The following is a 15,250-nucleotide window of genomic DNA, read 5'->3' on the forward strand; positions in this document are numbered from 1 at the left end:
ATAAGATTTACTAGAGTATCTATTATATATACTCTCTCTATATGTTATATATACATATACTAAATATGTACTCACTAGAGTACTTACTAGAGTATATTTACTAGAGTACATAGAGTATATATTACTAGATAGAGAGTATATTTACAAAAGTGTATATTTAATTGTATAAGGAACTGCCAAACTCTGCAGACAGGGTGTGATTTTTGGCATTCTCACTAGCAATGAAATTTTCAGTAGTTCTACATTCTCACAACCAGGTGATACTGTAGGATTTTCTTTCGTTTTTTGGAGTTGGTGGGGGTTTTTTGTTTTGTGGGTTTTATTGCCATTCTAATAGGAATCGCTCATCAGAGTTTTATTTGGTGTTTCCTTAAAGGTAAATAATATTATCTTTTTTATTTCCTCATTTTCCATCCACATCTCCTCTTTGGCAAAGGATATATTCAAGTTTTTTGTCCAATTTTTTATTGTTTGCATTCTTACTGTTGAGTTGAGAGTTCTTTAAATATTAGTTGCAAGTGATTTGTTAAGTATGTGATTGGCAAATATTTTCTCCTGGTCGGTAGTTGGTCTGTTCGTTTTCTCAGCACTGTCTTTCACAAAGGAAAATGTGTTAACCTTCAAGAAATACAAGTTAGAATTTTTTTAAAAATGTATGGATTATGCTTTCAGTGTCCTGTCTAAGAACTCTGACTAAGCACAGGTCATTAAGATATTCGGGTTTGTTGTGTGTGTTTTTTTTTTTAAAGAAACTTTGATGGTTTTAAATTTTACATGTAGATCTATGATCCATTTTCTTGGGTCCATGTTCAAAGGAGTGACACTGATACAGAGTGAAGGCCAAGCAAAGCTTTATTTCACACCAAGCATTGAGAATCAAACTGACCGGCCAGGTCCATCGCTTTCAAAGAGGCGACCTCTCTCTGCCTTACAGACTAGCTTTTAAGGGCAAAAGCCATGTGGTTGGGCCTGGCCATGCACAGGTGGCCAATGAGATTGTAACACAGAGAAAGCTGCACAGTCCTGCTAGGTCACACGTAAGTGACCAATTGAATTACAATTTACCCTATAGTAGACATTTGAACCAGCCTATCACCTTGGTCAGAATTGGCGCCCAAAAGGCACTCAAAGGGCGGGGCCCATACTCCTTGGTAGCTAGGGAGACAGTATGCGCCCCCACTGATTGGATACCTCCACCTGGCCTGACCACCCTTGTATTTGGGCTTTGTTACCTGGGACTGGTTTCCCGGACTTGTTTTTAAGTAAGTCCCCTGGGGGGGGGGGGGTGGCAGGGACAGTTTAAGTTTTACTGCATAAACAACAAAATCACTGTTTCACCAGATGGCATCTGTCTGGCTAAATAGTCCCTTACACATTTGAGTTAATTTTTGTATGAGGTATGAGACAGATTGGTCCTCATTTTCTTACTGTATGGATATCTGAATGATCCAATCACTTCTTGTAAAACTATCATTTTTCCATTGAATTTCCCTTCTCCATTTGCCAAAAAAAAAAAAAAAAAAAAATCAGCCACATCTATGTGGTTACACTTCTGAACTTCCTGTTCTGTTCTTATCATATTTGTGTTTATCCCTCCATTAATTCTATCCTGCACTGATTGTTGTAGTTTTGTAGTAAGCCTTGCAATTTTGTAGTATGACCTCCAATTTTGTTCTTTAAAAAGTTATTTTATGTACTCTAGTTCCTTTACTTTTCTGTGTTAATTTGGGAATCATTTTGTCTCAATCAGCAAAGCTTCCCATGGGATTTTGTTTCAAATTGTTTTAAGTCTATAGATTAGTTTAGAGACAATTAAAATATTAACTATATGGAAGTCTTCCAATCCATAAATATGATTTGCCTCTTCATTTATATAAATCTATAATTTTTTTTATCAGCGTTCTATAGTTTTCAGACTACATTTTATCTAGTTTTTTATAATTTTATCTCAGGATTTCCTATTTTAACCTCTTGTAGATGGTATTATTTATTTTATATTTCTAAATTTTCTTTGATAAAAAATAGAAATGCAACTAAATTTTTTGTGTTGACCTTCAATATACTATAATCAGTGAACTTTCATATTAGTTCTCAGAGCATTTTATAGGTTCCTTTGGATTTGTACATAGATAATCGTGTCCTGCAAATACAATGGATTTTTATCTCTTCATATTCAACCTACATGTGCTTGATTTCTTTTTTTTGTCTCAGTGCAATGGCTAGCCCTTCTGGTATGATGTTGAAGAGGAGTGGTAAAAGTAGACATCTTTGCCTTATTTATGAAAAAGTACTCAATTTCTAACCGCTGACTATAATGTTTGCATGTATTTGCTGTGCATGTTGCTTAATGGATTAAGAAAGTTCTGGCCTTGGGGTGTCTGTGTGGCTCAGTCGGTTAAGCATCTGCCTTCAACTCATGTCATAATCCCAGGATCCTGGGATGGAGCCCCACACTGGGCTCTCTGCTCAGGGGGGAGCCTGCTTCTCCTTCTCCTTCTGCCTCTGTCCCTGCTCATTCTCTCACTCTCTCTCTAAAATAAAGAAAATTGTTTAAAAAAAAAAAAATCTGGGTTTTTAAAAATTGAAGTATAGTTGGCATACAATATTATACTAGTTTCTGGTGTATATCATAGGGATTCAACAATTATATACAATTCAAAATGCTCCCCGTGATGGATATAGTTACCATCTGTAACAATACAAAGTTATTAAAATATAATTGAGGGTATTCCTATGCTGTACTTTTCATCCTGGTGACTTAATTTATAACTGGGGGGTTTAATCTCCTTGTCCCATTCAGCCTGTTTCCTTGCCAACCACACCCCGCAGACAACTATCACTTTGTTTATGAGTCTGTTTGGTTTTTGTTTTTCCTTTGTTGTGTTCATTAGATTCCAAATATAGGTGAAATCATATGGTACTTTTCTTCTTCTGAGTTATTTCACAAAGCAGCACATCTCTATGTCTATCCATGTTGTTACAAATGACAAGATTTCACTCCTTTGATACATGAGTAATATTCCATCCTACACATATTTACCACCTCTTTTATGCATCAGCAAAAAAAAAAATACTTGGGCCACTTCCATATCTTGGCTACTGTAAATAGTGTTATCCATTTGGTCACACTGTGTCTTTTGATTGGAGCATTTAGGCCATTTATGTTTAAAGCAATTAATATAGGTCTGTACTTACTATCATTTTCTTGTTTTGTAACCATTTTTGTAGTTCTTCTCTGTCCTTTCTCCTCTCTCCCTATTCCATTATGGTCTGATAGCTTTCTTTGGTGTTATGCTTGGATTCCTTTTTCTTTATTTTTGGGGTGTCTATTACAGGATTTTGATTTTTTATTACCTTTAGGTTCATACATAAAATATCTTATGCACCTATCAGTCTATATTAGGTAGATGGCCTCATTAGTTTGAACTCATTCTGTGCTTCTGGATCTGGATGTCTGTTTCCTTCCCCAGATTAGGGAAGTTTTCAGCTATTTCCTTAAATACATTTTCTGTCCTCTTCTCTCTCTCTTTTCCTTCTGAGATTCCTATAATGAGGATATTGTTATGCTTGATGACGTACTGTGTTCCCTTAACCTATTCTTATTTTTTATTATTCATTTTCTTTTTGCTGTTTAGATTGGTTGTTTTCTATTATCCCATTTTCCAGATTGTTTATCCATTCGTATGCCTGCCAAGGTCCTGCTGATACTTGTTTGCCGTGTTGAAAACAGTGTCCTTTCAATGACTAAAAGTGACTACTATTCTGCAGTGCACATAGAAATGTTTAAGAGCACTTATAATAGAGATGACACTTCCATCTTCCGTGCTATGTTGCGAACAGTATTACATCAGTTAATGGGAGTTTTGCACAATCTGCAATGCATGTGGAAAGTGTTTAAGAATGCCTCCAGTAGAGAAGTATAGGTAGAGATGTGTTTAAATATGCATGCAGTAAAGATGTTTCTAAGAATGCTACTTGCTTAATATGTTGAGAACGGTATTATGTCAGGAAATGAATGTATCGACCAGACTATATTGTATGAAGAGAATTAATAAAATATACCTGTACATTAAAAAAAAAAAAGTGGTCTTGTGATGACCCATCACATAAAGCCTCCTGTTCACCAAAACCAGGCACGTGAAGAGCATCTCCTATGTGGTTTGGGTGCACACTGCCACTGTGGCTGAGCTGTGTTTGCCTTCAGTCCAGTTAGCATTAATGGCCCACGTGCTTTTTGTGTGTGTACTGGGCAATGTTTGGTCCCTGTGCCCCTGAGTCCTGTCTGGGGCTACCATGGGCTTATAGCTGGGTGGAGTCAGCAGTCAGACAAGATCCTGTTCTCAGCCTGTCTTCCAAAGCTGCAGTCACACTGAACTGTAGGGTACTTTCCTTCTTCTGCCCCCTGAGAAGCTTTCACTGGTAGGCAGGGCTGGCTGTCAAACTGAGGCCGAACCTAAGTGCATCTGCTGGGGCTGCAGTCACCCCAACCTGCAGGGTGTTTTCCCTACCTTGTTCACTATGAGGCTTTCATTGGTAGGTGGGCCAGTAGTCAGACCAGATGTCTGCCCCTAGTCCCTCTGGCATGGCTGCGGGTGCACTGATCGGCAGAATACACTCTCTGTGCTGCCAGCTGTAAGGTTCAGCTGCTGGGTACATTATGTGTGTGGATCTCTTCCCCTCTCCCCAGGTCAGGAGTCCCTTTGGAATGGTGCTGGTCCCTGCTGGAGCTGTTTGCAAGGTGTGTAGGGGTAGGAACTGCTTTGTAGGGATGCTGCAGAGTGGGGATGTTGGGATGGAGCGGATCTGCAAGAGAACATGAAAATGGGGCCCGTGGCGCTAGTAAGACAGGTGGAAAGTATTTGATTCTTGTTACATCGGATTTGGGAGTGGGGGAGGAGAGAGTAGCACCCACCAGCACTTTTGCTCTTGGAGAAGTCCCTTAAAGATCTCTGCCATCCGCACCCCAGAACCTGTTCTGATATTAATAAATGAATCTCCTTATATGCCCCCAGGTGCTTTTCAAAGTGCTGCTTCTATGCTGTATGTCACCCAAGTTATTTGTTATCCTGGCTCTTTAAGGGTGGGGTCTCCATTTCTCATCACCCTCTGGCTCTCCCAGAGATAAGCCTGCTGAGTTTTAAAGTCTGCAGAGTTAAACCCTGCTGATGGTGAAAACTCTCAAAGCTACGTCCCACTGGGTTTCAAAGTGAAAATGTTATGGGGACCCATCTTCCCAGTGTGGGTTTCCCACGTCTCGGGTACCCGTTGTGGGGTCTGATCTTCTCCTCCACGCTTGTGGTATCCCTCCCATTTGTGGTTAGTCTGGCAGGGGTTCTCTTTGGTCTCCTAGCCTTTTTGATGTGGCCTCCTCTCTACCATTAACTGTGCAAATTTGTTCTGGTCTCTTGGTTCATTTTCAGGGTTCGTTGCCCTCATGTGGCTGTTATCTTGGTGCGAACATGTGATGAAGTGAGCTCAGGATCCTCCTGTTGTGCTATCTTCCCAAACTTCTTTATAGTTAAAGTCCATGATTTCTTCAGTAATATCCCTTCTTTCATTCCAGATGTTGGTTATTTATGTCTTTTATTTCCTTTTAAGTTGGGCTCACATTTTATCAATTTTATTGATCATTTTAAAGAACTAGTTCCAGTTGTATTGATTTTTGCCCACTGTGTTTCTTTCTATTTTTAATAATTTCTACTGTACTCTTTCCTTCTTGCTTTCTCTAGATTTTTTAAAGTGGAATATTACATTTTGAACGGATACCTTTTTCCTTCTCTAGAATAACCACTTTATGTTATAAATTTTACTCTAAACACTGCTTTACCTCTGTATAACAAGTATTAAATTATATTGCCATTTTTGTTCAGTTCAAGGTGTTTCCTAATATCCCTTGAAACTGTTGCTTTGATCCATACAATTGTGGTATTTAATTTCCAAATGCTTGGAGACTTACCAGTTATTCTGTTATGTATTTCCAGATTAATTTCATTATGGTCCAAAAACTTACTTTGTAGGACTCCAATTATTTTAACATTTAAGTTTTGTCTCATGACTCAAGATATGTTTTATCTTGGGGAGTGTTTCCTGTGCATTGAAAAGAAATGCTGCTGTTGAGTGAACTATGTTTTAAATGTCAATCAGGTCAAGATAATTGATTATATTCTTTAGTTCTTTTGTGTTTTGCTTACTATTAGTTTCCTTGGGCTGCCATAACAAATTTCCACAAACTTGGTGGCTTAAAACAACACTATTCTCCCTCCAGGTATGGAGGCCAGCAGCCTTAAATTAAGGAGTCAACAGCTGACTCCTTTGGAGGCTCTGAGGGAGGATCTATTAAAAGCTTCTCTAACTTCTAGTGGCTGCTAACAATCCTTGGTATTCTTGACTCATAGAGATGTATCATTTTAATCTTTGCCATTATCTTCCCATCATCATCCCCTCTATATATTGTTTCCTCTTCTCTTAAAAGGGCACTTGTCATTAAATTCCATGTCCACCCTAGGGGCGCCTGGGTAGCTCAGTGGGTTAAGCATCTACCTTCGGCTCAGGTCATGATCTCAGGGTCCTGGGATTGAGCCCCGTGTCAGGCTCCCTGCTCAGTGTGGAGCCTGCTTCTCCCTCTCCCAATGTCTCTCCCCTCCACTCATGCTCTCTCTCACATGCATTTCCTCTCTCTCAAATCAATAAATCCTTAAAAAAATAAGACATAATAAAAAAATTAGGTCCACCCTAATCCAGGATGATCTCCTCTTGAGATCCTTAACTTAATTACATCTGCAAAGAGTATTTCACTAACTACCTGTCACTCAGTGGTTTTAGGTAGACCTATCTTCTTTGCAGGATACCAGTCAACTTACAACATTACTAAGAGCACTGGAAAAGTCACGGGCTCTTATCAATTTCGGACTTGTCCTTTCTCTTTTCATTCACAGGTGCTTTATGATGTATTTTGAAGCTCATGTCCGTGGTACACAAACTTGTAGTTAAGAATTTAGGGTGCATTGACCCTTTTATTATTGTGTAATGATCCTATTCACTTCTGGTGACTTTTCTTTCTCTGGAATCTACATCTGATATTCATAAATCCATACTAGTATTATTTTGGTTCATACTTGCATGGCATATTTTCACATCCTCATCCTCTCACGACCAGCGTACTGACATTGATGTAAAGTCAAGATACAGAACATTTCCGTCACCCCAAATCTCCTTCACGTTCCCCTTCTTAGCCACTCTCACTCTCCTCCCACCTCCACTCCCCCTTAACCCCTTTAGCCCTTGGCAATCATTTACCTGTTCTCCATTTCTAAATTTTGTCATTTCAAAAATATGATGTAATGGGTCCCCATAACATAGGAGTCATAAAGATGAGCAAGGACAAAGAATTTTTGTACCAAATCCTTAAAATTAGACATATAAGGAGGAAAGTCTCTTTAAAATAGTAGTAGCAGGGCTAGGGTCAGCAGTCAACGGTCAATTGCACTCTTAGTTCAATTGCCTCATTCTTTAATAACCCATCCCCCATACATATATATTTAGGGAAACTGTTTTTCAGATAAGTGTTAGAGATAAATATGTGATGAATATATAAACATACTTATGTATACAAGCATATATATAGTGTGTGTGTATACACTTCAAATACATGTTTCATATTGTTGACCCTAATACATAGGGTCTTTCTCAGAAGACTCTAACCCTTTTTGTTCACCATGATCCATGAGACTATCATCTGTTACTACATAATTCTCGTCTTCTCTCATTTTCTAACCCATCCTAACCCTTCTACTCACTGAAGATTTTGAAGACTTTAGCTGTAGTCTTCTTCATTATTAAAATCTCTGACATCCTCCAGGTAGACCTCAGGGCCCATGGAGACGAATCCATTGATACCGAGATCTCTTTGCTCCTTAACCTTCTCAGTTTTAGAGCCCTATAAGAGTGGTTAAATGGCTGTGATGACATGGATGGAACTAGAGGGTATTATGCTGAGTGAAATAAGTCAATCAGAGAAAGACAACTATCATATGATCTCCCTGATATGAGGAAGTGGAGATGCAATGTGAGGGGTTTGGGGGGGGAGGAAGGGAATAAATGAAACAAGATGGGGACAGGGAGGGAGACAAACCATAAGAGACTCTTAATCTCATAAAACAAACTGAGGGTTTTGGGGGGGGGGGGGGAGAGGGTGGTGAGGTTATGGACATTGGGGAGGGTATGTGCTATGGTGAGTGCTGTGAAGTGTGTAAACCTGGCAATTCACAGACCTGTATCCTGGGGCTAATAATACATTATATGTTTATAAAAAAATTAAAAAATTTTAAAAAAGAAAGAGTGGTTAAATGGCAATCCAGCTTCCTGTTACCCTGTCAGCTTAAATGTAGCCACACCCTTTCTTTCCTACTTCCTGGATGTCTCTGTTCGTTTCTTTCCATAAGAATTTAATTATAGTCAAGTCTCTCTCATATGGGGAAAAAATTGTTTTTGAGCCTCCTATTTCCTTTAACTACTACCCTAACTTCTACTTATTCCCCAAACCCACTCAGTTAAGCTCCTCGTGAGTTCTCTTCAATCCCTGAGCTCATTTTCTCTCCCACCACTCACTTCTTTAACCAGGGCTTTTTTTTTTTTTTTTTTTTTTTTTTTTTTTTTTTCCCCTGGTTTTTTTTTTTTTTTTTTTTTTTTTTTTTCCCTCTGCCCCTTGAGGCAATATAATTAGCAATTTCTTCTTCTCACTCTATAGCTCACCCAAGAAACTGCCACAGACTCCAGTGACTTGAACTGACATTTATATTCTGATTCTCCCTAAATCAATCTTTTATTTATTTTTTTTTTAAAGATTTTTTTTATTTATTTATTTGACAGAGAGAGATCACAAGTAGAGAGAGAGGCAGGCAGAGAGAGAGAGAGAGAGAGAGGGAAGCAGGCTCCCTGCCAAGCAGAGAGCCCGATGCGGGACTCGATCCCAGGACCCTGAGATCATGACCTGAGCCGAAGGCAGCGGCTTAACCCACTGAGCCACCCAGGCGCCCCTAAATCAATCTTTTAAAATGAGGTCTTTCTCCGCTTCAACAGTCAATTGAAGCAACATCTCCATTTGGATAACCTAAAAACACCTCAAACGAAGATTGTTCATATCTAAATGTTACCTTTTTCTCCCAAAACCATTTATCCTACTGTTCTATAGAATGGCCTGTGTCAGCCAGGCATCTGTACATCCTGAAATAATTCCTGCTTATAACTCCAGCTCTTTATCCCCAGAGTTAATCACTATTTCTGTCAATTCTATCCCAAACTGACTTTTCTCCATCCTCATTGTCAGTACTTTAAATCACCATTACTTCCTACCTAGATCCCTGGACAGCCTTCTGTTATTTGATAGGTGTTTATCAAGCACTTACTATGGCCACACACTGTTCCAGGCACTTGAACTACACCAACAAATAAATACAGATAAAAATGCTTGCTCTTATGCAGGTTACCTTTTAGAAGGGGAAGATAAATGACAGTCAATGAACATTATAAATACATAAATTATGCAATACTTTAGAAAGTAGAAAGTATTATTGCAAAGACATCAGATGGAGTAAGGGAAATGCTAAGACCTAACACGGGGGCTGTTTCTAGTGTTTAATAAAGAAGACAACATTTGAGCATAAGACTTGAAGGAAGAGAGTTAGCTGTATGGAAACCTGGAGGAAGAAAAGCCAGAAGAAAGCCATTGTAAGAATGTCTCGGGCCAACTTAAGTGGGTGTTTGTTTCCTCTGTTTAACTGGGCCTGAAACACTGTGGTAAGAAGTCTGCACCGTTCCGTGCTACATGTAGAGCCACTGAAGGTGGTTAGGGTAACACATTCAAATTTTCATTTGAGAAATATCATCTCAGACTCTTGAAAAGTGCTAGACGCACAGTCTATAGTCAATAAATGTTTGTCGAATGAATGATGAGAGCAGGCTTAGACGGGAGGCAGGGAAATTAATTAGAAGAATATTTCAACACCCAGGATGAGGAATGACAGAGAACTGAACTAGATCGAGACAATAGAGATGGAAAAAAAAGGATCGATTTGAGAGATATTTGGGGGTAGAATTGATGAGGCTTAGTGGCAGATTGCTTGTGGAGTTTTGGTTGTGTTGACTAATGAACTGTGGCAACACAGGAGAAATGGGAACAGGAGCAGGGAATTTGTTTTCATTCAATTTTGTCAGTGCCAAGAAGGGTGGTAAGAGAGATGAGAAAGTCAGCGCATTTCTTCAGTTATAGCCCCAGTGAAAGACTGAGGTGGTGAGAAGCATATACAAGGTCTCGGCTCTGGGGCTACATCAGCAGAGTCTCAGACTTTCGTGGGCATAGTAGCAGGGGAGCTTGTCCATACTTAGTAATCTCAGGCTCAAGCCCAGAGATTTTTTTTTTTTTTTTTAGTAGTTTGGGAGCAGGGCCCAGGAATCTGCATTTTGCACCCATGCACAGACATGGCTATTGTTCTGGTACATAGAATGTCCAGACCTCACTTTAAGAAACTTTAATGTTAGTAGAAGATGATGGGACCCAAGCATGTGAATTAAAAGGCGTAAATGTGAAAGAAAAGCGAATCAGAATGAAAAATCTAGAGAGCACAGATATTACAGACAGAACTCACAAAGGGAAACAAGTCTTCTGAACTATGTATGGTCTGAGAACTCCATTATCAACCAGCTCACATCATTGTCTCAGTGTCCTAGACTTAGTCTTTTTTTTTTTTTTTTTTTTTTTAAGTCATCCCTGTGCCCAACATGGGACTTGAACTTAAAACCTTGAGATCGGGAGTTACATGCTCTACTGACTGAGCCAACCAGATACCCCTTATGGTCCTTTTTTTATTTTATTTTATTTTATTTTATTTTTTTATTTATTTGACAGAGAGAGATCACAAGTAGTCAGAGAGGCAGACAGAGAGAAAGGGGGGAAGCAGGCTCCCTGCTGAGCAGAGAGCCCCATGCGGGGCTCGATCCCAGGACCCTGAGATCATGACCTGAGCCGAAGGCAGAGGCTTAACCCACTGAGCCACCCAGGCGCCACCCCCTTATGGTCCTTTTTGTTTAGACCTGGAAGTTTGTGTTAGACACAGTTCAGAGAAACTCCTTTAAAAGAAGTTGTGTTCAAATTTAGAAGTGTCTTGATCTCATTGGTGCTGTCATTGCTGAAAGATTTTGACTGAAGCAAGAAGATGACAAAAGCTGAAATCTTGAAAGAACAGTTTTGCACTAAACGGGTGGGAGAAGGAAAATGGAAAAAGATAAGAAAGATTGCAGATGGGATGCTTGGGTGGCTCAGTCGGTTAAGCCTCTGCCTTCGGCTCAGGTCACAATCCCGGGGTCCTCGGATCGAGGCCTGTATCAGGCTCCTTGCTCAGCAGGGAGCCTGCTTCTCTCTCTGCCTCTGCCTCCTTGTGCTCGCGCTCTCTCTCTCTCTGACAAATAAGTAAATAATAAATAAAATATTAAAAAAAAGAAAGATTGCAGAAAGGGAAAACTTAAAAAAAAAAAAACAAAAAAACCTAGCTAGACTATGCAAAACAAATAAGACCCGTATGAAGAAGGTAGAGGGCTGAAACAAATTTCAATGGATTGGAGTCTCAGAGGCCAATGTCAGAGAATTTTTAGACGAGATGGTTAGTCATGCCAAATACTACAGAGTTAGCTGCATATCCATCTGTCCCTGAAAAACCACGTATATGTTGTCAAAGGGACTAATGTTAAAAAGAGAAACCTCTCATTCCCATCTTTTCTAAGATGATCTGTTTTAAACTTTTAGTTCCTGCCTTGATAATCAAGGCAAGTTTCCAAAGTCACTATGACCATCCCAGAAATTCTGAAAAAGGAAACAATTTCTACCTTTGTGTGGTATCTTGCAGCCAAGTAAATGATCCAGACAACTAAGAAAAATGGCAACATTTGCAATAATTACGAGCTATGGCATTTGGAAACAAAGTAAGGATCCTGGCAGAGGATGGGAAAAATAATTACACATTAACTCAAACATAACATGCCTGGGGTGCCTGGGTGGCTCAGGTTAAGCCTCTACCTTTGACTTAGGTCATGATCCCAGGGACTTGGAAGTGAGCCCGGTATATGGCTCCTTGCTGGGGGGGTGGGGGAGGGGGAGTTTGATTCTCCCTCTCCCTCTGCCCCTCCTCCCTGCTTGTGTTCTCGCTCACAAATAAATAAATACTTCTTTTAAAAAATGACATTGCTCTGCATACTTTGCTCAGAACTTTCCAGAACAGGGTTATTTATGTTCTAGACAGCTGCTATCTCCTGGGTTTTGAGAAGGTTCCATTAGATGTTCTACAAGAAATCAGACACGATGGTCCTTCCTGAAGCCAGGAACCAAACTGGTTGAAAGACTCTTGGTTCCTGACCGTTAGGTTAATTCTTCCGTTTGAAGTGACATCAAGAGCTCTGAGCCTTTTTTCTCATCAGGTACTCTGTGGGTATAGCAAAGTTTTAGCACCTATTTGGACTAAGAATTACACTTTAGTCTGGTCCCCTCCGATGCATCCTAGTGTCTAAGTCTCTCTGGGCTACACAAACGTATGTATTACCTGGTGTTTTCTCTTCCTGACCTTATCTGCCTCATCAAACTTCAAATCTCCCATTTGGTTTTTAGGCAGCTTGTTTCTCCCTCCAGCTTTTTAATCTCCTCATGTTGAAGTAGTTGTGAAACATTGCCACAAGGGGCAAGGACACATTCTTTAGAAAAAACCATTGTTGAATGGCCGGAATTTTAGTTGTCTTTTAAACCTAGAATCCCAAAGGAATGCAGCAAACAGCTAAATTATGGCAGTGTTTCTCAAACTTTTTTGCTTGGGACTCACAGGAAGAAAATCCCATCAAATCTCATTCCAGAGCATACACACAAAACCCAAGTCTGGTAAGACAATACTTATCCTAACTGCATGAAATATACTGTGATATTTTCTAGTTTCTCTATTTTACCCCATTCCATCCTATTCCATTTTTAGAGTACTTTCCGTGTCCAACGTTTGAAAAGCACACACTGACCAGTCTGTGGTTCTCTCTCCTGGCTCTGCCATTGAACCTGAAAATGAGAGTTGGAGGCCCCCACACGTATGGGTAAACGTCTTTATCCTACTCTCTCGGAGCGGTTACAACCATGCAGAGTTGCTTTGGTTCAAGCAGGCCTTTATTTCAGGGTTGGTGTTTCCCTATGAGCTTCAGTGATCCAAAGTTGAAATGCCATTGGTGGCCACGGTGTGCTGGCTAGCGTCCCAGACCTCCCTCCCCTCCGTGACCTGCACCTGCTCACTCCACAGAGCCAGAAGAAAGCCACCAGGAGGGAGTTCTTCAGTCTGTTTTTTTGTTTTGTTTTGTTTTGTTTTTAAAGATTTTATTTATTTGACAGACAGAGATCACAAGTGGGCAGAGAGGCAGGCAGAGAGAGAGGAGGAAGCAGGCTCCCCGCTGAGCAGAGAGCCCGATGCGGGGCTCGATCCCAGGACCCTGGGATCATGACCTGAGCCGAAGGCAGAGGCCTAACCACTGAGCCACCCAGGTGCCCCTCTTCAGTCTGTTTTAAGAATAGATCGAATCACAGCCCACTCACCTGTGGCTGGGGCCTTTCATATATTTATGCCGAATGCATTTCCTTCGTTCATGCCTTTGTTTTGCTGTCATGGGGAATCTCCACAGTAGCAGGAAAAATACTTGAAAAAGTGGCAAGGGGGAAAAAGAGAAGCCCTTGTCTGTAGTTCCTGAATAACCAAGGCTTGATTTGGCTAGTAAGAGCGAACTCTGTGGATATGAGTGCCACTACCACTAAAGGTGGAACGTGGTCACAGTATGGCCACTACAGGTGGTCTGTTACCATCATATTACACTGGCTGTACTCAGTTTGCTTTGCTTAGCCTGGGGAGATTGACAGAGATAGAAGTGTGGGGAGAAGCATAAGATTTCAATGATCTTATAGTGCTGTCTAGATATCGATACGTGAATAGACATACGCATGTGTTTTTCCTATGCATGATAAATGCATGTACATATTATACTCGTGCAAGTGCATCTGCGCCAACCCCTCCCGGCATGTATGCATATAACTGTAAGCATATCAGGACGGTGACCGTGGCATGTTGGAGACTGGCACAGAGACATGGTAGATAATTTCTAAAGGAATTGCTGGGAGAGGGGGGAAAAAGACAATGCGTAGGCCCTGCCAGCCAGTCCTTCCCCACCCCTGAGGAGGCCCGTTTCTCTGCTGCCCTGTACTACGGTACTGTGACAATTAGAACAGTGGGCCCAGGAGTCTTCTCTCCTACGTGGAATGAAATGAAAACATTTGGCTCCATAAATCCTTGATGATAAATGCGTGCTCTGGGCTCCTGGCGTAATTACCACGGCTGTAGAGATAATTGCATGATAAACAGACAAGGGCTTCATACCCCGAAAATATATAATGAGCTCATGTTGGTTTGGTAATAGTCAGTGTTAGGTCCCAATAATGGGTCCATGATTAAAGGAGTGAGACTGATATAAAGCGAAAGTCAAGCAAAGCTTTATTTCACACCAAGCATCAAGAATCTAACCGAACGTTCGGGGACACACCTCTTACTAGAGAGGGCCACCCTTCTCTGTTTCACAGACTAGCTTTTAAGGGCAAAGGCCTGCAGTCGGGCCTGGCCACGCACAGGTGACCAATGAAATTATAACACACACAGGAAACTCCACAGCGATGCTAGGTGACCAACTGAGTTACAATTTATCCTAGTAGACATTTGATTTAGCCTATCACACCTTGGTTAGGATTGGCGCCCAAAAGGCTCCCAAAGGGTGGGGCCCATACTCCTTGGTAACCAGGGAGACCGTATGCATCCCCCACTGATTGGATGTCTCCACCTGGCCTGACCCACCCTTGTATCTTGGGCTTTGTTACCTGGAGCTGGTTTCTGGGACTTGTTTTTAAGTGAATCCCCTGGGGGAAGGGGAGCAGGGACAGTTTAACTTTAATGAAAGCCTCTTGCTAAGCAGGTCCTTACAGCCCTTACAGGACTTACAGGTCCTTACAGGACTCAGAAAGGTAGTGGCAGACACTACCTCCCCCTTGTAACAGAGAGCCGGGGACATGGAGGGGGGCCACAAAACTGGGCTGAGCTCATGGTTCAGCCCCTGAGGTGAGGCCAGAGCAGCAGACCCCTGACCTGTGTGGGCCTGCAGCCCCCAGGAAGGAGGGTTCAGCTCCACAATTCTTGAG

General features: G+C 41.0%; 1 pseudogene; it reads right to left on the bottom strand.

The window, feature by feature from the left end:
• LOC111154013 overlaps positions 1-13,680 on the bottom strand; it is a 42,779-nt pseudogene extending 29,099 nt beyond the window's left edge.
• Between the last annotated feature and the right edge of the window lie 1,570 nt (positions 13,681-15,250).

This window comes from Enhydra lutris, unplaced genomic scaffold, assembly GCF_002288905.1.
Source record: "Enhydra lutris kenyoni isolate GAN:26980312 unplaced genomic scaffold, ASM228890v2 scaffoldscaffold34, whole genome shotgun sequence".
Classification (NCBI taxonomy): domain Eukaryota; kingdom Metazoa; phylum Chordata; class Mammalia; order Carnivora; family Mustelidae; genus Enhydra; species Enhydra lutris.